Raw genomic sequence first — 24882 nt, forward strand, 5'->3', positions numbered from 1 at the left:
TCAAAAAATGACCCGGTAGAACTGCCTTGGGATGCTGTGCAGGTCTGGGGGTATAATGGGGCAAGTTAAGGTGCGGTCACGAGAAGGTGCCGTTTGAGGAGACTAAAAAGATGGAGGAATGTTTCAGAAAGAGAGATAAGCCTGGCCAGTGCAGGCAACAGCAAGGAGGCAGAATGCGGTTTCAGTGGCGTGAACCAGGGATACGCAGTGGAGGTCAGGCAGTAAGGATGAGTCCAGAGAGGTGGTGGGCTTCGTAGTCCCTCCGAGAGCCTGCTTTTACCTGGAAGAGAGCTGTGATTTGCCTGACATTTTAAACGGATCCTTCAGGCTCCTGGGATGAGAATGCACTGCAGAGAGGCAAGAGTAGAACTAGGGAGACTTGGTAGCAGCCTGTGCTGGAACCCAGCAGAGGGAGGATGAGGGTGTAGATGGTTATGGGAGCAGAGGAGGTGGTGAGAGAGATTTAGGTTTGCATGTATTTGGAAGGAGGATGCAACAGAATTTTCTGACTGATTTGATATAATGTATGAAAGAGAGAAGTCAAGCTGGCTCTAAGAAATTTGGCCTGAACGATTGGGAGGAGTGTGTTGCCCTTAGATAATATGAGGAAGCCTGGAAGACAGCCAGATGGAAGTGTTTGAGAGTGAGGTCTATGGGGAGAGGTCTGGCTAGAGGCACGCATTGGGAGCAGTTAGCGTGTGGGTGCAGTCTTGAGGCTGGGTGAGACCACCAAACTTGCAGGCTGATTTCTCCAGAAGTATGCAAGAAGATGGCATGTTGGTAGAGGTTATTTATTGAGGGTCAGTCTCTTAAAGAGGAAGGGGGTGGATGCAGGATTCGACAGAGGAGTCAAACGGTGATTAAGACAGGGAGCTCTGGAGCCAACATTCCAGCCCATCATAGTTGTCCCATGGAAGCTGATATGGCTGGTCCTCCATCCTGGCCTCGCTTAGTCACCAGATGTGGGCGGCCTTCCATGCTGCTCTCTGAAGCTGAGATCCATCCTGCAGGAGCTGACAGCTGGAGGCTGTCTACTAACCACAGTCACCACTGCACAGCAAATCCTTCCTTGCAATGAGATCTGGGCATAGATCCATATGTCTTCCACACTGAGAGACTGAGTACAGAGAGCCGAAAAGAGAAACTCTTTCTTTTTCACTCAAGCCCCTGGGTGAATATTAAGAGGTCAGAAAGAAGAGTAGGAATTACAAAGGCAGCCACAAGGCAGGAGAGAAGTGAGAAAAACCATGGTCTTTTGGAAGCTGGATGAAGACAGCTGACCAAAAGGCAAAATAAGTAACCAGTGCCACTGATGTGACAGGTTAAATGCAATGAAGAAGGAGAGAGAGCACTGGGTTTACAAATTAGGAGATTGTAAGTTCCTTTGAGAAGAGCATTCAAATGGGTAGAAGCCTCATTGGAGTGGGTTTAAGAGAGACTGGGAAAAGAAGAATGGAAACAGCAGACAGAGAAGACTTCGGAGTTTTCTGTGCAGGAGTGAAGTGAAACAGTGTATTGTCCTAATTCCAAGATGTAGAGAGAGAGGGCAAGTGCTAGAACGCTGTCTGAGTGGCTAGAGGTGGATGGGAGTCCCAGGTGGAGGGACGGGTGTTAGATAGGGCTGTGGGTATTCATCTATGAAAACAGGCAGGAAGGTCCATATGGAGGTGCAGATAGAGCCTTGCCGGTGAATACGTACAGTCTAAAGGGTTTGTGATAGTCCTTTTCAGTAGGGCAGGAAGTCATCAGTTGAGGAAAAAAAGGGGAAGAAATTATTGGAGATTTGGGAAGAGAAAAGATATAACTTTGTAAGTGAGTGAGTAAATGGACTAGAAATTTTGGTGTGACTGCTGATGGCTTTTAAGGACACACTTGATGTTAATGGTCATGAATTTGACATTAGTCCAGTCAGCATGCTTGCGTGTTTTTGTGTTTGGTTTGTTTTGTTTCTCCTTAGCTATAATCACTGTCAGGGTGCAGGTGTGAACTAGGCAGTTTGGCAGCTATATCCAGGTTGGTGTTTTGGCCAAAAGTATGTGACCAAGTAAGAGAAGGACAAAGGAGAGCCTGCCTATAGACTGGTGGTTAAGGGAGCCGGATCCCACATGGCTGACTGTGGTACGAATCCTGGCCCCAGCCACTTTACAAACATAGTGGGCATGTGTGCGTGCATGTGTGTGTGTGTGTGTGTGTGTGTGCGCGCGCATGCGTGCATTCCCCAAATCCCTAAGGGGTAGAGAAATGGAGATGGAATTGTGGCATGACCATGGCCTGTTGGGTGTTTTCTCCCTTTCTGTCTTCTCTCTCTCTCTCTTGCAAGTGCACATGGCCTCTAGCAATTAAAAATGAGATAGAGAAGAGAGATAAGAAAGTTGAGAGAGGGGATTTAATAACAGACTACAGGATCTCTGGATCACAGACATGAGGGTCAGTGAAAGATTGTTGGTGTTACGGTGTGTCTTAGTACTTTCAGGCTGTTCTAACAAAGTCCCACAGACTGGGTGACTTATAAGCAACTGAAATGTATTTCTCACTGTTGAGGAAGTTGGGAAGTCCAAGATCAGAGTACTAGCTGGCAAGGTCCTGCTTCCTCTTAGAGCACCTTCTGGCTGAGTCTTCCTATGACGAGAGGGCAGATGAGCTCTCTGGGGCCTCTTTTATAAAGGTGGTAAGTCCCAATTAGGAGGGCTCTGTGTTCATGACCTAATCACCCCCCAAAAGCCCGATTCCCAAATGCCATTGCTTTTGGGCTTAGGCTTTCTACAAGAATTTTGAATGGGAGAAAGAAGTTCTTTAGACCATAAAGATGGGAGTCGGGGAACTGAGGGTATAATGCCTGACTTCAACAGCACACGGGGGCTATTGGAATCTTTCACCATTTTTGCTAACAGCCCATGTAGTTCAGAGATTTGACATGCAGTGTCTTGAAAATATGTTATCATACAGGTGGGAAAACCCAGATGTTTATGTGTTATTGGAGTAGATGCATATTCTCCCCTTGGGTTGAGAAGGAAGTGGCAGAGGACTTTGCCCCTGTGGTTAAAGACGAGATCTCAGGCCCGGTGACTTTGTCCATGCTGCTGTTCCTTAATTACCATCGCAGAGTAATGGATCATGTTATGCAATTGAAGTCTGCAAATAGTGGTTGAGGGTCTACCATGTGCACTGGAGGTAGAGTTGTGAGCAAAACCGATCCAAATCTCTGTCCTTGTGGGGGAAAGAAATAAGCAAAATGATAAAATAGTGTGTGTATAAAGGAGAAGATAATAGATCAGAGAAGCAAGAAAGGAAATGTGTCAAGGAGGAGGGGGGAAGTGGAAGGGTGGGACACCGGACTGGAGGACCTCACTGACAAGGTGACATTGAAGGGAAACCCTAAGACTTAGGTCACATATATGCAGAACAAGAGCAAGTCTGCACAGGAGAAACAGAATAAGTTGGTGACGTGTCCTTGTGAAAACAAAAACCCCAAACCAAGAATATTGTTTCTGGTTATTACAATTGAGTGAGTGAGTCAGAACTCTGTATGCACTGGTTCATTTACCAACCATGGAATGGGCGGTTCCATTAATAAGTTACATGTGATTTTTTTTTTTTTTGGTGGGGGGATGGATTGAGTGGGAATCAGTGCCTCGTGGGTGTTTCTCCAGGAGACTGATGACCTCAGACCCAGCTGATCTGACTGATTTTTGCCATTAGAAAGTTACATGTGTCAAGAATCACAGCTGTGCTTTAATAGGCTGAGTTCATCTGTGGCCAGAAAAAAAACCCCAAAGATTCCCAGGGTGCAGGAGAATTTGGGAGGGGTGAGACACCTGAGTCATGAGCCAGAGCCAAAGCAAGGTGAGTGAATTTTTATTAATTGCCAAAGGGCGTGCACACTCACTAGAGAGACAGAAAGGAAGAAGAAGAAAGTACTCTTTCTCTAAGGGGCATGGCCAAACTGTAATCTCTGCTCCATTTTTTCCATCCTGGTGGGATTTGTGTCCCTGGCATGTTTTTCAAGACACCAGAGACAGAACTTGAGCCATGATTGACCATGTGGAATCTGGCTCCCTTAACCACTAGGCTGTGGTGCTGGCTGGGTGTGGGTTTGTTGACGTTGAGATAAGTGAAAATCAGAGATGGCATTTCTTGGTCTTACCCAGCCTGGAGCAAGGGTTCTTCGCTTGGCAGCTGGCAGCACTGGGGTCCATGGCTGACAAACTTTCTCAGAAGCTGGCACTGGGAATCGTGGGACTGAGATTTGGTGTTACAAGTGTCTGTCAACCTGCTGGCCAAGTGCACCCAACACGTGTCACTTTGGTTACCTGTGCCAGGAACTGTGTGCTACCTGCAATGAGTCACCCGCTGTTTTACTGGGAAGCCTGGGAGAGTGCGAGGCGGCTGACCTGTGAACAAGGTTCTGTTCGTTGTGGATTTCTTTTGAGTGTGAACCAACATTAGCACTTTAGGCAGGCTTTATAAGTAGGTAAATAGAATAAAATACCCATCCAGTGGTCAGATGGCTCAGTCCTAACTTGAACTTGCTGCATGTGGGAGACCTTGGTTCTGTGAAAGAACATTTGTACATTTACAAATTTCTTACACATGTATTATGTATATATTTTTGCCTGTTGCCCAATTAAATTGTCTCCCATTAGATACCTTCTTCACGCATCTTTATCAGACTGAGCGTAATTAACTTCTGGGAGCTTCATGACAAACCCTAAAATATGTTGCCTGCCTGCAGCCCTGGCCTTGAAAGGAGGCTGAGGTGTCTGTGAGTCAGGGCAGGCTTTGGGGATAAGACTCAGCTCCTTGGCTTTGTGAACCTAGAACCTGAGCATAATGGTACAAAAGGTGATGATGTAATCATAAAAATGAATACGGCGAATGTAAGGATGCCGAGGTAGAAGATCACTACGAGACTGTAGCTCAGAGAGATGGGGTTAGTGTTTCAGCCCTCCTCTCCCTTATTGAGTGCCTTTGAGCCATTTGTGTGTGCGTTCGTGTGTGTGTGCCTGTGTGCATGCTCAAAATCTTGAAAGGAGGGAGAGATGGAGAAGAAGGGATTGCAAAGTGACCACTCTCCGTGGGTTTGCTTTCTCTTCTCCCTTTCTCTCTACGTCTCTTTATCTGGTGAGTATACATGCCCTCTAGCAAACAACAACAAAAAAACAATGTATGTGCCATTTAGTGTTTTCTTTTTTGTTTTTAAAGAGTTATTTATTTAAATTTCTTTGTCTTTATTATTTTTTTTAATATACTATAAGGCACATATACTCATCAGGGGGAGAGAAAGAGAGAGAGAGAGAGATATTGAGAAAGTGAGAGAGCAAGCCACCAGGTCCAGGATTTGAGCTGTGGTCGGCCATGTGGGAGTCTAGCACCCTAACCACCATGACACCTGCTGGCCCAGCCATTTAGTATTTTTAATTGGTAATTGAGTTTGAATCATTTCTCCCCACTCTCATGCTCTTAGATTCATATCTAACCCTCTCTGGGTTGTTCTGCTTCTAAATTTGGGATGAGGATGAATTGGTGGAAACGAGTCTACATGAGAGATGTTCAGTACAGCTGTGACACCAGGCACAGGGGACAAGGCGTGCCTTGGTTAATCTCTGTAATTGTGAAAGATCTGCTTTGATAGAGAGATCCCATCTCTTCTCTCACAACCAGAGAAAATTACTCTTCTGGGTGTGTGATGAATATCATGATGATATTGACAGGGAGAGTGGGCACATTTTAAGACCTAGTTAATGTGTGCAGATTAAAATTTGGATTACTTTGTTTTTAGCAGCAGTGTTATTAAAAGCTATATATACCTGAGCCAAAAGATGGAGAATGATGGTGTGTTTTGAATCTTTTTAAAAAAATATTGTGGTATGGATTATGTAACATAAAATTCACCATTTGAACTGTACAATTCAGTGGCATTAATGGCATGTAAGATGATGTACAACCATCCCCATTATCTCTCTCCAGTGCTTTTTCATGTGAGTGGAATCATGTGATATTTATCCTTTTGTATCTGACTTATTTTACACAGGATAATATTTTTAAGATTCATCCATGTAGTAGCATGTATCAGAACTTCATTCCTTGTAATAGCTGAGTAATAGTCCATTGTATGGATATACACACATTTTGTTTATCCATGTATCCATCCTCGGGCAGCTAGATTGTTTCTACCTTTTGGCTATTGTGAATAATACTGTAATGAATATTTATGTACAAGTGAAAATGATGTTTTTTTATTATCTATTTATATCTATCTATCTATCTATTTTTTCCTAGTGTCAGTAGAGACACATTTTAGGTGTTGGAGGGGTAGGACTTTCCTGAGTCTGTGTCTTTGACCACATTGCTGTCATGACCTCGGGGCATGTGTCCATGTGTCCAACGTCTCCACCAGAGTTTTTAGCATTCTTGCTGCGCTTGCACTGCGCATCGGGGGGATGCTGGCTGGTGGTGAATCAGACTGCCTTCGCCTTCTCAGCTTGACGATATCTGTCCAGCTCAGGTCTCTGAGTTTCTTCTTTGTCTGGGGCCCAGCCAAGACATTTCATATGTGCCCGCTTATGTTTTGCTTATTAGTTTCCAAAGGGCTCAGTTTATATTTGAACGTGCCTTTTGTATTAAATGTGGGGTCCGAAGTTGCATTTAATGTTTACTTTATAGAAGGATTTTTAAAAGGAGGTAATTGACTGGAAAAGCATATTTACTTCTGTAGATCTGGTTTCTAGGCTGAAGTGGCCATTCGTTTTACTCTGTAAGCCTAAGGAAGTCACTAAACGCATCTGATTTCTGGTGATTATGCTATTTAGTAAGACTCCTTTCTGCTCTTACACATATGGGTCTATGACCCTTTATGGATCTGTTACCCTACCCCAGGTCATTTAATACTTGTTACATGAGATTGTCGTGTTTCCTTATTGAAAATAATCTTTACATTAGGAAAAATGGTGCTAAATGTTCTTCAATACCATAAAATCCGGTGTCACATTCTTAGAAGGGGAAAGTAAGACAAATGGATTCATGCTGGCACGTCCCCCTTTGACCATTGTTAATTAGAAGTCACATAATTTGATCACTTTACTAGAAGTGATTTCAAATAAAATTTAATTTTAGTGAATAAGTTACCTAATTGAGTGTGGACCTGTTATTAGCAGAGAGCTCTATGAAGTGTCAAGTATTACAAACAGATTGATGGATGTGGCCCTTTTGCTTCACCTTCACACCCAAGTGCTCAGTGTCTCCTTCCCTTTCAACTTACCTTATTCCCCACCTCCCTTCCCTCCAGTATATTTTGATACAGAAAATGTGAAGTGACACTTAACATTGTATCTTTTCTGTTTTAGAGAGATTTTTTGCTACAGGGTGTGTGCATTTGCTGGAAAGACAAAGAGAGACAGAAACAGAAGCAAGAAATCATCACCCCCCCTCCACGCCCCCTCCCCGGGATGGCAATGCAACAGTCCCTTCTCCATTCTCCTTTTGAGATCTTGGGTATGCAGATACATGTGCCCAGCATGAGTTTTAAGCCACCGGGTCTAGGACTCAAACTGCAGTTGACTACGTGGGAGTCCAGTGACATAATCATTACGCCATCTGCTGGCCCCTACTATATTGTGTCTTAATATAAAATATAAAATAAAATCAGAGCTATTTCCATACATGAATAATGACAGTAAGTACTGTTCCATTGGTTGGCCTCAGTTAGTGCCAGGAGCCTCTGTACTCTGTGTCAATCCTAAGAAGGGTGGCCTGCACTGGCCACCGCAGGGACTTGGTGCCGGTGAACCAAGTCCCTCTGGATCAAGTCTCTCTGTAGCCCTGCAAGGTTTGTGGAGGCCCATCAGTGGCCCTGAGGCCTGGGAAAGGGCTCCATTCCCTCATCTGATGCACAACTAGTACCTGAACCACACTGTATCCATTGACCAAAACTGCAATACTCATTTGAAAACATTATAAACACCGAGATAGTTTGAGATACAGGTTTGGCTTATTTCCTAGTTGAAAATTGTCTGGGCACGTTTGGTGTCCCTTCCATTTAGAGAAAATGTCGACCATGTGCCCTGGATGAAGACATTAACCATACCGCCCATTGCCAGCAGGCATCTATTTCAGCCTCCCATTTTACTGAAGGCGAAATGAAGGGTCTTGCTCTGAGTTATTCATCTGGTTGTTGGTGGAGCCTGGACTTGAACCAGCTCTTAGAAGTTCATGTTCTTGCTTCTCCCAGGAAAAGATGAGGCCTCCCGTGGATATGCTTCCTGATCCAGCTTTGTCAAGAGGCTGTACTGAAGATGATAAGGCTTTCCTGGCTACTCACTGTTTGGACAGAAGGCAGAACAGCAAGGAGAGCTTGACCTCTTATCTTCATACTGTAGTTATTCAGCATTATCTTGCTTGTAGTGCCAGTAACAATTATAATTGTTTGTTGCTGCTGAGCAGAGAGGTGTCTGAAAGATCCCACACCCAGATGCACTTACCCCTACGAGCCACATGCACCCCTTGTGCAAGGCATCCCTATGGGTCTATGACCCTTTATGGATCTGTTACCCTACCCCAGGTCATTTAATACTTGTTACATGAGATTGTCGTGTTTCCTTATTGAAAATAATCTTTACATTAGGAAAAATGGTGCTAAATGTTCTTCAATACCATAAAATCCGGTGTCACATTCTTAGAAGGGGAAAGTAAGACAAATGGATTCATGCTGGCACGTCCCCCTTTGACCATTGTTAATTAGAAGTCACATAATTTGATCACTTTACTAGAAGTGATTTCAAATAAAATTTAATTTTAGTGAATAAGTTACCTAATTGAGTGTGGACCTGTTATTAGCAGAGAGCTCTATGAAGTGTCAAGTATTACAAACAGATTGATGGATGTGGCCCTTTTGCTTCACCTTCACACCCAAGTGCTCAGTGTCTCCTTCCCTTTCAACTTACCTTATTCCCCACCTCCCTTCCCTCCAGTATATTTTGATACAGAAAATGTGAAGTGACACTTAACATTGTATCTTTTCTGTTTTAGAGAGATTTTTTGCTACAGGGTGTGTGCATTTGCTGGAAAGACAAAGAGAGACAGAAACAGAAGCAAGAAATCATCACCCCCCCTCCACGCCCCCTCCCCGGGATGGCAATGCAACAGTCCCTTCTCCATTCTCCTTTTGAGATCTTGGGTATGCAGATACATGTGCCCAGCATGAGTTTTAAGCCACCGGGTCTAGGACTCAAACTGCAGTTGACTACGTGGGAGTCCAGTGACATAATCATTACGCCATCTGCTGGCCCCTACTATATTGTGTCTTAATATAAAATATAAAATAAAATCAGAGCTATTTCCATACATGAATAATGACAGTAAGTACTGTTCCATTGGTTGGCCTCAGTTAGTGCCAGGAGCCTCTGTACTCTGTGTCAATCCTAAGAAGGGTGGCCTGCACTGGCCACCGCAGGGACTTGGTGCCGGTGAACCAAGTCCCTCTGGATCAAGTCTCTCTGTAGCCCTGCAAGGTTTGTGGAGGCCCATCAGTGGCCCTGAGGCCTGGGAAAGGGCTCCATTCCCTCATCTGATGCACAACTAGTACCTGAACCACACTGTATCCATTGACCAAAACTGCAATACTCATTTGAAAACATTATAAACACCGAGATAGTTTGAGATACAGGTTTGGCTTATTTCCTAGTTGAAAATTGTCTGGGCACGTTTGGTGTCCCTTCCATTTAGAGAAAATGTCGACCATGTGCCCTGGATGAAGACATTAACCATACCGCCCATTGCCAGCAGGCATCTATTTCAGCCTCCCATTTTACTGAAGGCGAAATGAAGGGTCTTGCTCTGAGTTATTCATCTGGTTGTTGGTGGAGCCTGGACTTGAACCAGCTCTTAGAAGTTCATGTTCTTGCTTCTCCCAGGAAAAGATGAGGCCTCCCGTGGATATGCTTCCTGATCCAGCTTTGTCAAGAGGCTGTACTGAAGATGATAAGGCTTTCCTGGCTACTCACTGTTTGGACAGAAGGCAGAACAGCAAGGAGAGCTTGACCTCTTATCTTCATACTGTAGTTATTCAGCATTATCTTGCTTGTAGTGCCAGTAACAATTATAATTGTTTGTTGCTGCTGAGCAGAGAGGTGTCTGAAAGATCCCACACCCAGATGCACTTACCCCTACGAGCCACATGCACCCCTTGTGCAAGGCATCCAGGGCCCTTGGAATCAACAGCCTCACTGTGTGCGTGGGCAGGGCAGCATCTGGCCCCATATGGTTTAGCATGAGCCTGCACTCAGGGTCTGTGGACTTTTCCTCTGCCTTCTTCGTTACCTTTGGCCTCTGCTTGCACTTCCTCCCTGTGTCCTCCTCCCTTCCAATTAGGAACCTGGCTTCAGTTACCAGTATGTGGGCCACCAGTGAGTCCCAAAACTCTTGACTTTGACATGTTAGATAAAAGTTGTTCTTCTGCAAGGAAATCTAATTTGGGGCCATGAAAGCAACGGGAGTTTTAAAATCATGGAAACATATAATTGGAAGATAGAGCTAGGAAGCCAGAGGAAATTAAATTGCATCTCGTTTAATCGTTAAGGAAATTGAAGCCTTTGGATTTTAAGGAGCTTGCTGAACAGTCACTGCAATTCTTTCTGGAGGTGGCATTTCAAGGCTACTAGAGTTTTCTTGGCCTTTTTCGACAGGCCTTATTTATTAGCAATAACACTGCGTATGTATTCAGCTTTCAGACAGAGAAAACTATATAAAGAGTCTCTACGTTTGGTTGGCGCAAGGTTTACTTTGAAGTTGTTAAAACATTCTCATATCAAATCAAATTTAATGAAGGTTTGTGCTTCAAGACTTCACCTGAAAGGGTGAGCCTTGTTTATCTCTCAGAGAAGGGAAAGTTTCATTCTGGGCTGAAACAAAGATTTTCAAACATGTCAGTATTCCTGAGCAAATCCTCAGATCATGAAGCAGGAGAGTGGGTGGGAGAGATCCATATTTAGACATTTAATCAGTTCAAATATAAAAAATTGATTTTAGCAATCAGTTGGTAGTCAACTGCAAAATGTATTCATGAAAAACCTTCTGAATTTCCATCCATCGCAACACCATAGGATTAACGGGATTTGTATTTGGACCAGCAGTTGTGCTGGGAAACTGTGTTTTTATTTGGACTCAGGTAATTTGACTGTGTTAATTAACACCCCATGTTGGGCATCACCTACCTTGAGGAGAAGGACACGCCTCTCCCCAGCCTTGCTACCGACAAATAGGCTGTTGCTAGGTGACACAGATGATGGCAGGTTGGTATGGGGAGTTTTTACCTCTGTCTTGAGAGCCTTCTTAAGCTCCCTATGTGGGCTGTACACAGTGAAGGAAGCTCCATGGTAGGCACTGGCATTAGACTCACAGATACTAGCTCAGCTAATTGCAACGTATGGGTGAAGCTACCAAGGTTATTGCTATAGGGCGCGTGAGCTCGCCAGACAGACAGAGAGAGACAGAGAGATAGAAAGCGAGAAATCATCCCTGGGGGGGGGGGATGGCCACGCCGCAATCCCTTCTCCTCCATTCTCCTCTCAGGATCTTGGGCACGCACGCACACGTGCCCGGCGTGAGTTTTAAGCCACCGGGTCTGGGACGCGAACCGCGGTCGACTACGTGGGAGTCCCAACGACACAGCCATTACGCTAACTGCTGATCCCCGCCAAGGTTCTTGATTAAGTTGTTTCTGAAGAACCTTGGACAGAAAGATGCTTACTTAAGGAAGATAGTTGTGTTATTATTTTTTAATTATCTTATTTATTTATTTATTTTAATTGACCAGGGAGAGAGAGAGAGAGAGAGAGAAAGAGAGAGAAAGTCGCCAGGTCCGGGACTCGAACCACAGTCAGCCATGTGGGAGTCCTGCACCCTTAAACCACCACTCCACCTGCCAGCCTCAATAGTTGTGTTATTAAAAACACAATTTAAAAAATTTAATTCGTGATTGAGCACACGTGCATCTGAGAGATAACGATGTACCGCTCACAGGGCCTGGCCAGGCCTTAGTCCTCCAGCCTACTGACTCCTGGGCACTGTGTGCATGCCTGGTATGCATCAAGGTGACCTGGCCAGGGGCTAGAACCACAGTCACCATGTAGGATCTGGGTACTCTTCAGCAGCACATTCCCTCAGTGCCAGAGCCAGCCTGAGAACACAATTTGAAAGGAATTTTTTTGGAGAGGTTTTTGCTATAGGGCGCGTACGCTCGCCAGACAGACAGAGAGAGTCATAGAGACAGAAAGCGAGAAATCACCCCCCAGGGGGGATGGCCACGCCGCAATCCCTTCTCCTCCATTCTCCTCTCGGGATCTTGGGCACGCACGCACACGCGCCCGGCGTGAGTTTTGAGCCATCAGTTCTGGGACGCGAACCGTGGTTGACTACGTGGGAGTCCAGCAACATAGCCATTACGCTAACTGCTGGTTCCCAAAAGGAATTTTTAAAATATTTTTTAATTAATTATTTTATTTAACTTTATTTATTTTAATTTGACCAGAGAGGAACAGAGTGAGAGAGAGAGAAAGAGAAAGAGAGAGAGAGAAAGTGAGAAAGCAAGCCACCAGGTCCAGGACTAGAACCACGGTCAGCTATGTGGGAGTCCAGCGCCCTTAATCACCATGCCACCTGTCAGCTCTTTAAAAAGAATTTTTAAAGTAATCCATTGTAGGGCCAGATGGTGACACAGTGGTAGTGTAAATGGACCCACATAGGAAAGGCCTTGGGTTTGAGTCCCACAACCTCCGTAAGCATGCCAGGAACATGCACACGTGCCTGTGATCTGGGATAGCTGGGAATGGGGCTGGATCTCAGTGTGAGGACCTTATTGGTGGTTCTCTCTCTGTTCCTCTCTTTCTCTTTCTGTCTCTCATGGAAGAAATAAATGAACTTTAAGGTAGCTATTACATATCTAATATAAAAGAGAAAACTAAAGACTGAATTAAAATCTTCAAGGAAAATAAGCTTAAATACACTGTTTGTTTGTTTTTTGAGTGCAAACCAACTGAGAAACATGTAACTCTCTGTGACTTTTTCTCCACATACCAAGTGCAGCTTTCCAGCATGTCTTTATTATGCAGTCCTCTTCTATTTAGTTAAGCTCTTGTGTAGGTATCCAGTTGTAGTAGAAGGGTGTCATGGTTTCTAGGTTTTCAAGATATTCTTACGTAACTCTTCTCATTTTCGGTAACTTGTGTAACTTGTACCATGTAGCAGCACTCCCGGTTTTATCCTCATCTTGGGAAGTTGTTGAGAAGTTGATTGTGCTCCCTCTACTGGTTGCATTTCTTTGGAGCAGAAATCCTGTCCATTCGTGCTTGTGGTGGGGCTCATAACTGCGTTCATACTTTCTTTTTCCAAATTTCTGAGACTTTTAAAAAGTGAAACTAGCGGTTTTCCAAACCACAGGCTGAAAAGCTGGTAACTTAAAGGGGGTGAGGTGTCTTCCACTGCCCATGTATCCAGGGTGTGTAAAGGGACTCACACCTTGGCATTCTTCCTGCGCTGGAGGACACAGCTGTTCTTCAGTGCTTTGGTAGAAAGACATGCTCTTCTCTGAGGCCTAAGACACTACTTGCAGGGTCCTCTTGGGTTCTGATTTTTATGGGTTTTACTGTATCAAGTCAGCCCTTCTGTCCAAGTTGTTCGAATCTTTCAGCCACTTAATAAAACCAGCAGGTTTTATGCGTCACTTACGTGTTCACAGGTGCTCAGACTCTTGAAGCCAAAGGATTCCTTGGGTGGTCTCCAGAAGCAGCTATGGGAAGACTATGTTTTCAGGCCTAGGAAATGGGGAAGGAGGTGGGGACTGATTTAGTTAAATCCAACATGCATTTATGTATTTTCAAAGTTTATTTATTCATTTCTCCAGAGAGGGAGAGGTAGAGAGAGGAAGAGAGAGGCGTCTCCAACAGGATCTCCACACCATGATCCGCTCCCAACCTCAGTCCACCTGCACCAGGAACACACACGTGTGTGTGCCTGGCGTGTACAGAGAATACCTTAGCATGCGAATCTGGGATCTTCTTGTGTGGGTCCAGTTGTGTTACTAGTGTGCCACTGTTCAGTCCCACCGCCATGATGTGACTCCTTAGCACATATTAGACTTCAACGTGGTTCATGTTGAGCTGATCAACTGTCCTGTGTCTACCTTATTGAGATATATGGAGCAGTTGCAGGAAAGACTCCTTTTCAAACCTTCTTCTTTGACTAGAAAACCTATAGAAAAGGGATCGTTCCTTGTAAAACTACCACTTCGGCAGACCTCGAGAGCTTACATTCAGTTTTCAATAACATTGTTTGCAATAGGCTGTAATGAATGAAATGTTCTTGCTATTCTCAGTGGAGTCTTTACAGCATAGAACGGTGATTGTCAATGAAGAAATAACTGGGGCCAGCAGGTGGTGTGGTGGTTAAGGTGCTGGACTCCCACATGGTCGACTGTGGTTCAAGTCCTAGACCTGGGCAGCTTGCTTTCTCATTTTTTCTCTCTCTCTGGTCAAAATTAAGTAATAATAATAATTAATAATAAAATGATTCTTTAACAACAACAACAAAAAAATGGAGAAATGACTGACAGGCCACAATCAAGCTGCCTTTGTCTTTGTATTGTCACTATCTCCTGCCAGACACCCTGTTTTCTTCCACCAACTGTGGTAGCTTCTTTCTAAAGCTGATATCCTGACTTGTAATCATCTTTTTACCACCGCCTTCTTGATATTTTCATCCAAATTTAGCACCAGTGGTTAGATGGAGGGGTGCACAGATGCTAAGGCTCTCCCCAAATCATGGAATGCATTATTGCTCCCACTACTACATTCACTTTTTTCTGAGCCTGCACGGATGGTTCTCAGCCATCAGTGCTGCCCAGTAGAAAAGAAGGAAAAATGTTCTTCCATATTTTATAAGTCCTTGGAGAGTGTCTTCATAATGTTGATGATGGTATATGTAATAAATTAACTGAACGGCAGTTGGTAGTGAAACCTCTGTCTCTGGGTTTTTCGCCAGCAGCCTGCTGGCACTCGGTGCTGGTTAAGTCTTCTCTGGGGGATCAGGGACTGTGCTGTGCATTGCAGTGTGTTTAGCAGCCTCCCTGACTTCCACCCACTGGATGCCAGTAGCACCCCACAGCTGTGACATCCAGAAATGTCTTCAGATATTGCCAGCTGTTCCCTGGGGTAACATCACCCCTAGTCAAGACCATGCTCTATCTACGCTCCTGTCTCTCTTCATTCTGCTCCTTCCAAAGTGTTCCTTTGCTTCACTTGCTAAATCATGGCAGCTACTATGCAGCTTACCAAGAAGATAAAGATGAACCCGGCACCTCTTGCTTTATGTGTGTATGTAAATAAATATAGAATTGCCATGGTTTCCACCACATTAGTTCTTGTTATCACAAAAGTTCCCTTTTTTGAGTGCTGCTTCTAGCCCGTAACTGTGGCAAGCATCTGAGTCATTACGGTTTCTTTCATGAGTGTTGTATTTCTATTTTTGTGGCCTGCGTCTTTGAGGAAAGCCCCTTGCAGTCTTGGTCAGTATCCTTGGCTTTTGCCACCGCTATTAACCTTGTGGTGATAATGCTGATTTAATCTATCAATTTCACCCTTGAGTGCCTCGACGGGTTCAGATCCAGCTCTCACATGTCACTCCAGATTTGCTGGCTTTTAGACTGTGATTTCTTTCATTCTCTTTAACAGCCACCTGAGACGTTGTTTAACACGTGGTCATTTAAATTTTTATAAAGGGCCGTGGTCGGGGGGAGGTTTCCAAAAATCCATAGAAAATGCAAACTATGAAAATCTATGCATGGATTTCAGGGTTTTTTCCTGCACCAAAATAACCTCATACTTTCATTATATTTTTCCATAACTTTTAACGTCCTATTGTAATGAATGAGATTTCAGTTTGGAAACCAAGGTTGGGCCTGGCAGAGGATGCTCACGGGGAGCAGGTGGTGGCAAGCAGAAACACAAGTGGCCCCGCATGGGAGGGGCCCTGAATCTGGGTCCTAGGATCTCCCCGAACATCTGATGCATGCGTGTGTATGTGAGCTGGTGATCTCGGCTGGCTGAGAGCGGTGGGTGGTCTGGGGTGTGGGAACTTTGTTGAGGGTGTCCCTCTTTCTCTCTCTTTTAAATGAATAAAAAACTTTAAAAGATAAGATACTTATTGGATTGCTTTCTGGTGAACTTTAAGTTAGCAAGTTTCCTTTACTATTTTTAGAAAATGTGATATAAAATTGCTCATGGGAAGTCAGATTTAGAGCAGTTTTCTTTCTAGAGAGAAGGAAAATGATGGCTTTCAGGGAGGGATTTCCAGATAGCTTTAACTCTGGGTAATCTTAAATTTGTATGCTATATAAGGGGCACTTGGGTGGTCATTGTATTCTCAAATACGTATCTGTATACTTGAAGTTTATTGAAAAAACAAACAAACAAACAAAAAAAACAAAAAAAAGTCGGTTGAACGTTTGACTTTTGCTTTTTGTCTGCCACTTTTTTTCAATAGGCGTTTAGGAATCAGGTCTCTGCTAGATAAACTTACCTATATTCCTGCCCTTCTATGTAGTCCTTTCCAGCCTTTTAAACTCTGTTAAGAAGCCCTACTTTCTTGTCCTGTGATGCTGAAAAATATTTGACAGGACCTTATGCTTGTGCAGGGCGACCAGGTCCATCTGTGAAACGGTTAAGACCTGTTGAAAAGACACTTTTCCTAAGGATGCCTGAGCAAGCAAGGCGCTGCCACTCTGACAGACCGCCTGAGCCTTGGACTTTGTGCACGCCCAAGGGGAGAATTAAATTGGAGAAGGAGGCGGGGAGGAGGGAGGTGAGGGGGGAGGAGGAAAGGAGGAGCCACAAACCCTCTCCAACACACCCAAATGACCAGATTCATCATAGCAGAAACTTCGCAAGTTACGCCCACTCCCTCGCCTGCAGCCTGGGGAGGCTGCTGCTTCCTCCTTTCTGTTACTGGAAGTTTGAGCGCTGTGGATGAAGCCAGACAGGAGACCCATGTGCCTCGCCGAGCTGGGGTGAGCTTTAATTGGAAAACCGAACTTCTCCCGTCTGATCGCTTGGGTTGAGTGGTCAGGAGGAGCAGCGGAGTGTAGCTCAGGATTCTAGGGGTGAGAGCCCCCGTGCGGCCGGGGCGGGTTTGGTGGGGGAAAGGGGGAGGACCGTGCTCCCGGAGCCCCCTGCCCAGAATTAGCGAGCAGCGGCTTCTCCGAGCTGCGCCCTGAGGCTAGCGTGGCCGGCGGAGCTGCTGGGACACCGGTGGCGTTCGTTCTCGCTCCAGGGTAGGTAAAGGGGTTCTGGATTTGAAAGCCTTCATCCTTCTCTTGCCTTCTGTAACCGAGGGTCATCTGTGGGATACAGAGTCGGAAAGGAGGCTGCGGGATCCTGTCCCCAACTAGAGGCGCGCCCTGCCCTGCCGGGGGCTGACCCGCTGCGCGTTTGGGTAATTACAGGGCAGGGTCGCTGGAAATGAACCTCACGACAGGCTTGGGATTCGAGTGAGAAAAAGTTCCGAAGGAATAATCTGAAGCAGTGATGCCCAACAGGCACCTGGATGGGAGTTCTGGAGTGAGACATCGGAAGTCTCCAATTACTCATTAATTTTGGGTCGAATTTAGCTGGAGCGCAAGGCTTCCTGCTGTGGAGGTGTTTATTTATCTGGAACTTTTTCGATAATGTTAGGCTTTCTGTGGCAGCTGGTGTTTCTTCGGATTGATTGCCTAAGTCGCTTCGGATGGGGCGTGGAGAGGAAGTTTGGGTGGAGGGTGGCACCGAGTTGGATCATTGCAGGTGACACTTGGTATGTCTCAGCAAGTGAGAAGCTTGGCTAAAGTGGAGTTTCTCAGAAACATCTTCTAGGCTCTGTTTCTAGCCAGTGAGTTTTCATTCTGCAGTTATGGTTTTTGCTCACTGCATCGGGGTCAAATGAGATTTTTGGGGCTGTCACCTGTTTTGCTTATTTTATATCTGATCAATAGTTTAGTCATGCAGCAAAAGTTGAATCAGAGGTTTTTCTTAAAATTTTTAAAGTTTGTTATCTTCCATGAGAGAGTGAGGGAGAGAGAGGGGGGTGGGGGCTGGCACCTCCAACAGGGTCCTGACATAAGCAATCCAGCTCTAGCCAGTCCCCCATCTGTCCCCAGTCCCTGTCTGTCCCCAGAATTTTCCCATGTGGTTCATTCAGTCTGCTGCGTTTTTACTACTGCCACCAATAAGACCCCTCCTCCCTTCCTCCCTTCCCTCTCTCTCTTTATCCTTTCCTATAATTTTTAAGGCAAGAAATGAAGGAAGAAATGTGTAGCTCTAACTGTGTTTAGCAAACCAAATACTCATTTCAGACGTGTTTCTCCCCTCCTGGGGTGGCTGCAGTTAGGAGGAGGTCGGTAACTGCTTTCAGCCTTTCCTCCTATCAGCGTGGAACAGCCTGGCCTTCCTGGTGCATCTCCACTGGAACTCTGGGGGTCTGGGGTCAGGTTGTTGGGCCACAGTTTGTTTAGCTGGCTTTGACCCTTGGGTCCCTCGAAGTTATGAATACAGATGTAAAGGAAATACTTTGAAACCAACCCAGACGTGTCCCGCGGAAGAACAACAGGTTGTGGATCAGGGCTATTATCACATCGGCTAGAGCGCAAAACTTGTGGCCCCAGCACGGAGACACGCACTCCATACTGACAGGAGTTGTGTGTCCTACTGGGGGGGCTGGCCACACTGCAAGGAACCTACAGCAACTCACTCAACAGGAAAGACAGCCACATTGGGCCTTGTGATCGCGCTGGTGAAACTGACTAATAGATGGAGCTTTATGGAACAATAACCCTTAGCTAGAGAAAGGGGAATACATTATTCATAGAGCAGAGATTTTTAGATATCGCCACAGGGGCCTACTTGAAGACAGCATCCTGGAGACACCTGAAGTAGGGGTTAGTTTTATTTGACCCTATAGATGCGAGAGAAAGTTAGTTTCTCTATCATTACTTTTCATATGGTGTGCTCCTGTTCCCCAGCAAATAACCTGGTTTCACTCTGGCTGTTTGTTTTTAATTGTAGATTCAGTTTGTTTAATAAATAGAGGACCATTGAAATTGTTTTGTTTTAGAAACTGATTTTAAAGGGAATTTTCCCATTTCACGTAGATTTGAAAATTTAGAGGTATAAAGTTGTATACGATATTTTGCACTTTTTTTTTTTTTCAATATGAAGAGGTTTTTGCTGTAGGCTACATGCACTTGCTGGAAAGAGAGAGAGAGACAAAGAGCAAGAAATCACCTCCCCCCGGGGGCGGGGGTGCTGGCCACACTGCAGTCCTTCTCCTCCATTCTCCTCTTGGGATCTTGAGCACGCACACACATGTACCTTGTGTGAGTTTAAGCCACTGGGTCCGGGACTTGAACTGTGATTTATTACATGGGAGTCCAGCGATGTAACCATTATGCCCTCTGCTGGTCCCTTTTTTGCATTGTTTTTAAAGCTCTGTAAAAATGGTCCTTTATTTATTCCTTGCATTATTTGTGCCTTTTCTTGACCACACTTGCTAAATAAAGCATTATCAATTTTATTCATACTTTGGAAGAACTAACATTTGAGTTTTGTATTTTAACTGAAGCACAAATGCCAAATCCCTTCTTGAGTTTATATGCATTTAAAAAATTTCGACCCTGGGGAATTCTGTCAAAAAAGGTCTTAAATAGGCTTTGAAAATAGGTAACTGAGTCTCTTAACTGCAAGGAGGAAGATATTATGTGTTTATCTTTGAGTCTTTGACGTGGATTGTTTTTCAGTTTTCTTCTGTTCCCAAGCATCATACACGTTGTACCGAATGGTTCCAAGGTGGGTTTTGTGTATTCACTGGCGTACACCCTGTGAATTGTTGTGGAAACATCTGACTAAAATTTGCATGAGATTCACTGGTAATTTCATGTGAATTGTAGGTGCTTTCAACCCACTTGGCAGTACAGATTTACCTTGTGTGAGAGCAGAGCAAATTTGCTGTAATGATGTGGGAAGAATGTTTCATTTTGGCTCATATTTAATACATGAGTCAAGCATTTTTAAAGTTTTTTAGAACAACTTCTGAGATGTGGTAGTATAACATCAAGAACTCTGGAGTCAGGAAGACCTGGCTTTGCACTCCTGTTCTGCCACTTACAGCCGTGTGGTCTCAGGAGGGTTGCCCAACTTCTCTGAACTTCAATGTTCCCATCTGTGAGATGGAAATAGTGAAAACTGCTTCTGGGCTCTGCTGTACGTTTTCAGTGTGAATATTCATGTACGTTAGCTATCACGTGGTTTGACACAGAGTGAACATTTCATATGTTGTAGTTAGTACATGGAGTGTTTTCCATCTCCCACCCTCTCTTTAAAAGCTTCCGACCTCAGCACCGCTTTTCTAGACAGATGAGTTACACAAAACCATTTCCCCATTTGTTCTCTTCATTATGGGCAAGTGGAGTTACACGATCACTTTCTATATCTTTGGTATTTTCATCTTATTTTCCTAGTTGACTGAGGGTAAACTGGATGCATATTTCTCCTCTTACATTTTTATCCTACCATCTTAGATTTTTTTCTCCTCCAGTTTATATCATCTTGAGAATCTTTCTGCAGTGTTCTTAGTTTCTCCTCCCTTCCTCCCTTCATCCCTTCCTTCCTCTCTCCCTTCCTTCCTCCCTCCCTCCCTTTCTCCCTTCCTCCCTTCCTCCCTTTCTTCTTCCCTTCATCCCTCCCTCGCTCTCTTCTTCCCTCCCTCCCTTCATCCCTTCCTCCCTTTATCCTTCCTTCCCTCTCTTCCTCCCTTCTTCCTTTCCTCTCTTCCTCCCTCCCTTCCTCCCTTCCTTCCTTCCTTCCTTCCTTCCTTCCTTCCTTCTTCCCTTTGTTTTCCCTTTCTCTGACCCTCTCTTTCCTGCTTTATCCCTTCCATTCTTCCTCTGACCCTCCTTTAGAACAGAAATGAGCTGAGTACATACAAAGCCCCCAATGTGACGGACACTGCGATGTAAATGTGAGTTGCTTCTGTGAAGACAGGTTGCTGAATTTAGTTGCTCTAGAGTTTATCTCAGAGATGGGTGGTGCTTCTGTTACCGTATCAGTTTCGTATTGCTATTGCATTTTCTGAGAATCATTTTCCAAGCTTTATAGTTCCTAAAACTTTGGGGGAAGCATTGATTATTTAGTACTGTGGTTGATGTTACAACCAAGAATAAAATTTTAGAGCAGAGGAGGTGGACTGGGAAATGTTCTGTTACCAAAAAATATAGCATTAAGCTTAAGCCATTTGTTCTTCCTGGGGTTTGTCAGTGGAAGAGGGCTTGAGGCATATATGGGATCATTAGTTAATACTTAATGGATACATGTACTTACTACAAAGAACAGAAGTGGAGATGGAAAGGGATCGTGAGCTGGAAAAAGACATCCTTTGCTTTACAGTGCAATGCCAGCGTCATTCACTGCACGTCCAAGAAGTGAGGCTTGGTTACATTTGGTGTTGTGAATTGCTTTCAAGTGTGGAATTATTTTCAAAGAAGACAGATTGACAAGCTGTACTGGGTCTGGCCTGTCTGTTATGACCCTTGGTGGTGTTTTGTTCTAGCCGACCCTTTCATGAGAATGGGGACCAGGAGGTGTTGTTTATGTAAGTGTTTTGCAACACTGCTTCTCTAATTTATTTTGATGCTGTACCTCGAAAACAAGTACTAGCATAGCTTTTGTTGATAAAACCATTGGGGGAGAGATCACTTTCGGAATGTTTTATTTGTTTGATGGTTCATTGTGAATTTGTGAGATCTTGTAGTGGATTGTAGAGCCTCATTCAGAATGTTGGAATCATGTACTCCAGAGTTTGCATGAATTATTAGAATTTGGTGCACAACAATGGCCATTGCCAAGGTACTTTCTACAAAATCATCGTTGAAGAAGGGCTTCATCAATGCATGTTTGGTTATTAAAATACTAATTACATCTTAAAATGCTAATACTAGATACTAACGGATTGAATATCTACCACATATGAAGTATACTTCCTATGCTATCTCATAAGTGTTTCTGAGGATGATCTTGCAATTTTAGAGGCGTGTAAGAAACGAGCACAAAACTCATTGTTTTTCTATGTCTGCTCTCATTTATAGGTAGAACACCTGTGGACAGAGGCCCACCTTTCTGGACCCAAAAGCTAGGAGGAGGAGGAGGGTTGGTACTACGGGGTATGATGCTCTGGATCCCCATTTTTCACCTACGATGTGATAGCTCTTGTGGATGGCATATTTGAAGATCTTGACACAGCTTCTTCTTTCTGAGATGGGGTAAGTGTGGCATTTGCAGATAGTTGAGACACGAAGATTTAAGTGTTTTTTACTTGATTTAATTGTCAGAGGAAGTGTGCACTTGCCTGAGAGACTGAGCTAGAGGGAGAAAGCACCCTCCCTCCAATGAAGCGTAGTCAATGCTACAATTTCTTTTCTTCCATTTGGGATTTGGGGCATGTATGCAAATGTGCTTGGTATATTTTTCAAGCTGCCGGGAATGGGATTTGAACTATGGTCAGCTTTGTGGAATCTGACTCCTTTAACCATTAGGCTACGGGGCTGGCCAAATGACTTAAACTTCTAAAGTCCTCTAGGATCATGCCCTAACTTACTCATTTGGGACAATCGTTCATTATTTGTGACTGTTGTTTTGGTAGGAAGAAAGTTGCTAATTCTTCCCACTTAAAATCCAAGGCTTTGACCTTGGTTTCTGATGCTTAGGGTTCCATTCTTGCTAGATCATTTCCACGATTCTGTTGTTTGGAGGGCTTCTCAGGGCAGTCTTCCTACCTTTGTCTTTCTACCTTCTCTTTTGCCCAACCCCTGTGATATTAGGAAAGGGGAAGAAGGATTTGATTTAGACTGCAGCAGGGGAAAACTTGGTATCAGAATGTGCTTAATTTGGAGAAGCTGTTGGACATGGGATTATGTTCCTGTTAGTGAGTCCACTGTGAAGTGGGTTTGGGGAAAGCGGACTGTTTCATGTAGTCTTACTTCTGCTGTGAAACTGGACATTTTCCTTGCATGATTGGCATGGGGGCTTTCCACAGAAAGGATGGAGTGGTAAATGTGGAAGAGCCATGGCTGTCTGGAAGAAATGTGCTGCAAAGGCCCCCTCCCTGCCTCCTGGGAAGCCCAGCAGAAAGGGCCAGGCTGTACACATCGGTTTCTCTTCTGTCAATTGGGGACAGTGACATTTGCCCTCCAGCCCCTATTTACCTTTTAGAGGAAAATGATTTAGGCCCAAACGGCTTTCTAGTTTCATGAAGGTGCTATTGTTCTTTTGAGAGTTCCCACTCTCCCATAAACACACCCACCCAAACCTTGTTAGTAGGCGACCTAGTGATGCATTGTTTACCATTTACCAGATTTTGATAATTTGCTGGTTGTTTTTGAATTTGAACAAAAAAGGAGATTCCTGACTCCTTGGAGAGCCAGAAGAGCAGATGCTCCCTAAGGCTGGATCCCTGCAACCAGCTTTCCCACCCTGCGTCTGGGCTCTGCTTTGCAGATCTTGCTGCAACTTGTTCCTCTAGTCTTACCTGTCTTGAGCCAGCCCAGGCCACTCCTCTCTGAGTGTACCCACAGCTGGTGGAAACCTTGCAGTGCTTGTATCATATTGAATTATCCTAACTCGGTGGCGTGCCTTTTTCAAGGGGTGAAAAAAATAATAAAAAGTCCTGATAATGCCACCGTCATAAAAGCAGCAGTTAACCCTTTGTTGCTGTGCTGTTCTGTCCTTACCTCTTTGGAGTCCTTGTACTTTCCTTGCAAATTTACTTCCCCACCCTGCCCCAGGGGCTTTCACACCTGCCTCTCTTTGTTGGAGATCTGGCTTTAGGATTGTGGATTCCCCTGTGACCAAGTACCTAGGTATTCTCAAGTACCAGGGCAGTCATTTGTAAGGGTTAACCATAATGTGGGGTACACATATACCAGGACAACTCTGAGGCTTCATCTGTCCTGTCTTTAGAGAGCTCCTGTGGCTTCCTCCCCACCAGGGTCCCACTCAACCTACTTTCAAACTGGTTTTCTCTGGAAATGCTTCCTATTAAGTAACTTAAACCTGACTTCTCATCTCCAAGTTAGGTAACTTGTCCTTTTCAATAGAGTTGGAAAGTGGAGGAGTAAGGATTTGAACCCAGGTATCTGGCTCCAGGGTCTATTCTAACTGGTTCGCTATTGGCTGTCCTGCAAAGCCAGGACAGTATACATGCTTCTATGTATTCTTCTTTTAATACTGGCCACAGCATAGATTGTAGGACGTGCTGCTCAGCCTGGCAGGGTTGGCCTTCTTGAGTCCTCTCTCAGGCATCTGTCCTTGCTGAGTTGCCCTCAGAAATGGCCTTCTGCTGGCTCTCTGCTGATTCAGATTTTACCTGTCCTTCAGCGTCAGCTCAGGTTTACTCCTCCTTGTTGCTTCTCTAGTTCATTCCAACCTGCTGTCATTTGTGCCTCTTAGAACCAGTGTTATTTGTCAGATGTTGGCTTTTATGCTTTCTCTCCCCCCATAGGATTGAACCTCCTTGACAGGTGCGATTGTGCCCAGTACCACATAGCAAGTGTTCAGGGCTTCTTCAGGGCTTAATTAAAACCAGGTCAGAGCTGTGCCAAGGAAATGCCAAGGTTGTTTCTGGATTTGTCGAATGAGGAGGAATAATGAGGTTAAAGAGAAAAAAAGGGAGAGGGCAGTCTAAAAATTGCTAGTCCATTTTCATGGGTATTTTCAACACTGCAGCTGTTCGAGTTGAATCATAGAATGGATGGATCATCTCTTGGCTTCAAGCACAGTGGCTAGCCCATCTTTCCCCCTGAGGGAATTTAAGCAA

The 24882-nt window shown here is 44.6% G+C and overlaps 1 protein-coding gene across 2 annotated transcripts in view; it reads left to right on the forward strand.

The window, feature by feature from the left end:
• Window positions 1–24882, forward strand: part of TIAM1 (TIAM Rac1 associated GEF 1) — a 358191-nt gene that overhangs the window by 123920 nt on the left and 209389 nt on the right. The window contains exons 1-2 of one of the 2 annotated variants that reach the window (XM_006155263.3): window positions 16935–17053; window positions 22157–22330. The gene's annotated coding sequence lies outside the window, so the exon portion shown is untranslated. Of the gene's footprint in view, window positions 1–16934; window positions 17054–22156; window positions 22331–24882 lie in introns of those variants that run through there. The other variant, XM_006155262.3, reaches the window with a different exon arrangement.

This window comes from Tupaia chinensis, unplaced genomic scaffold (assembly GCF_000334495.1).
Source record: "Tupaia chinensis unplaced genomic scaffold, TupChi_1.0 Scaffold000443_1, whole genome shotgun sequence".
In the NCBI taxonomy this organism is placed as follows: domain Eukaryota; kingdom Metazoa; phylum Chordata; class Mammalia; order Scandentia; family Tupaiidae; genus Tupaia; species Tupaia belangeri.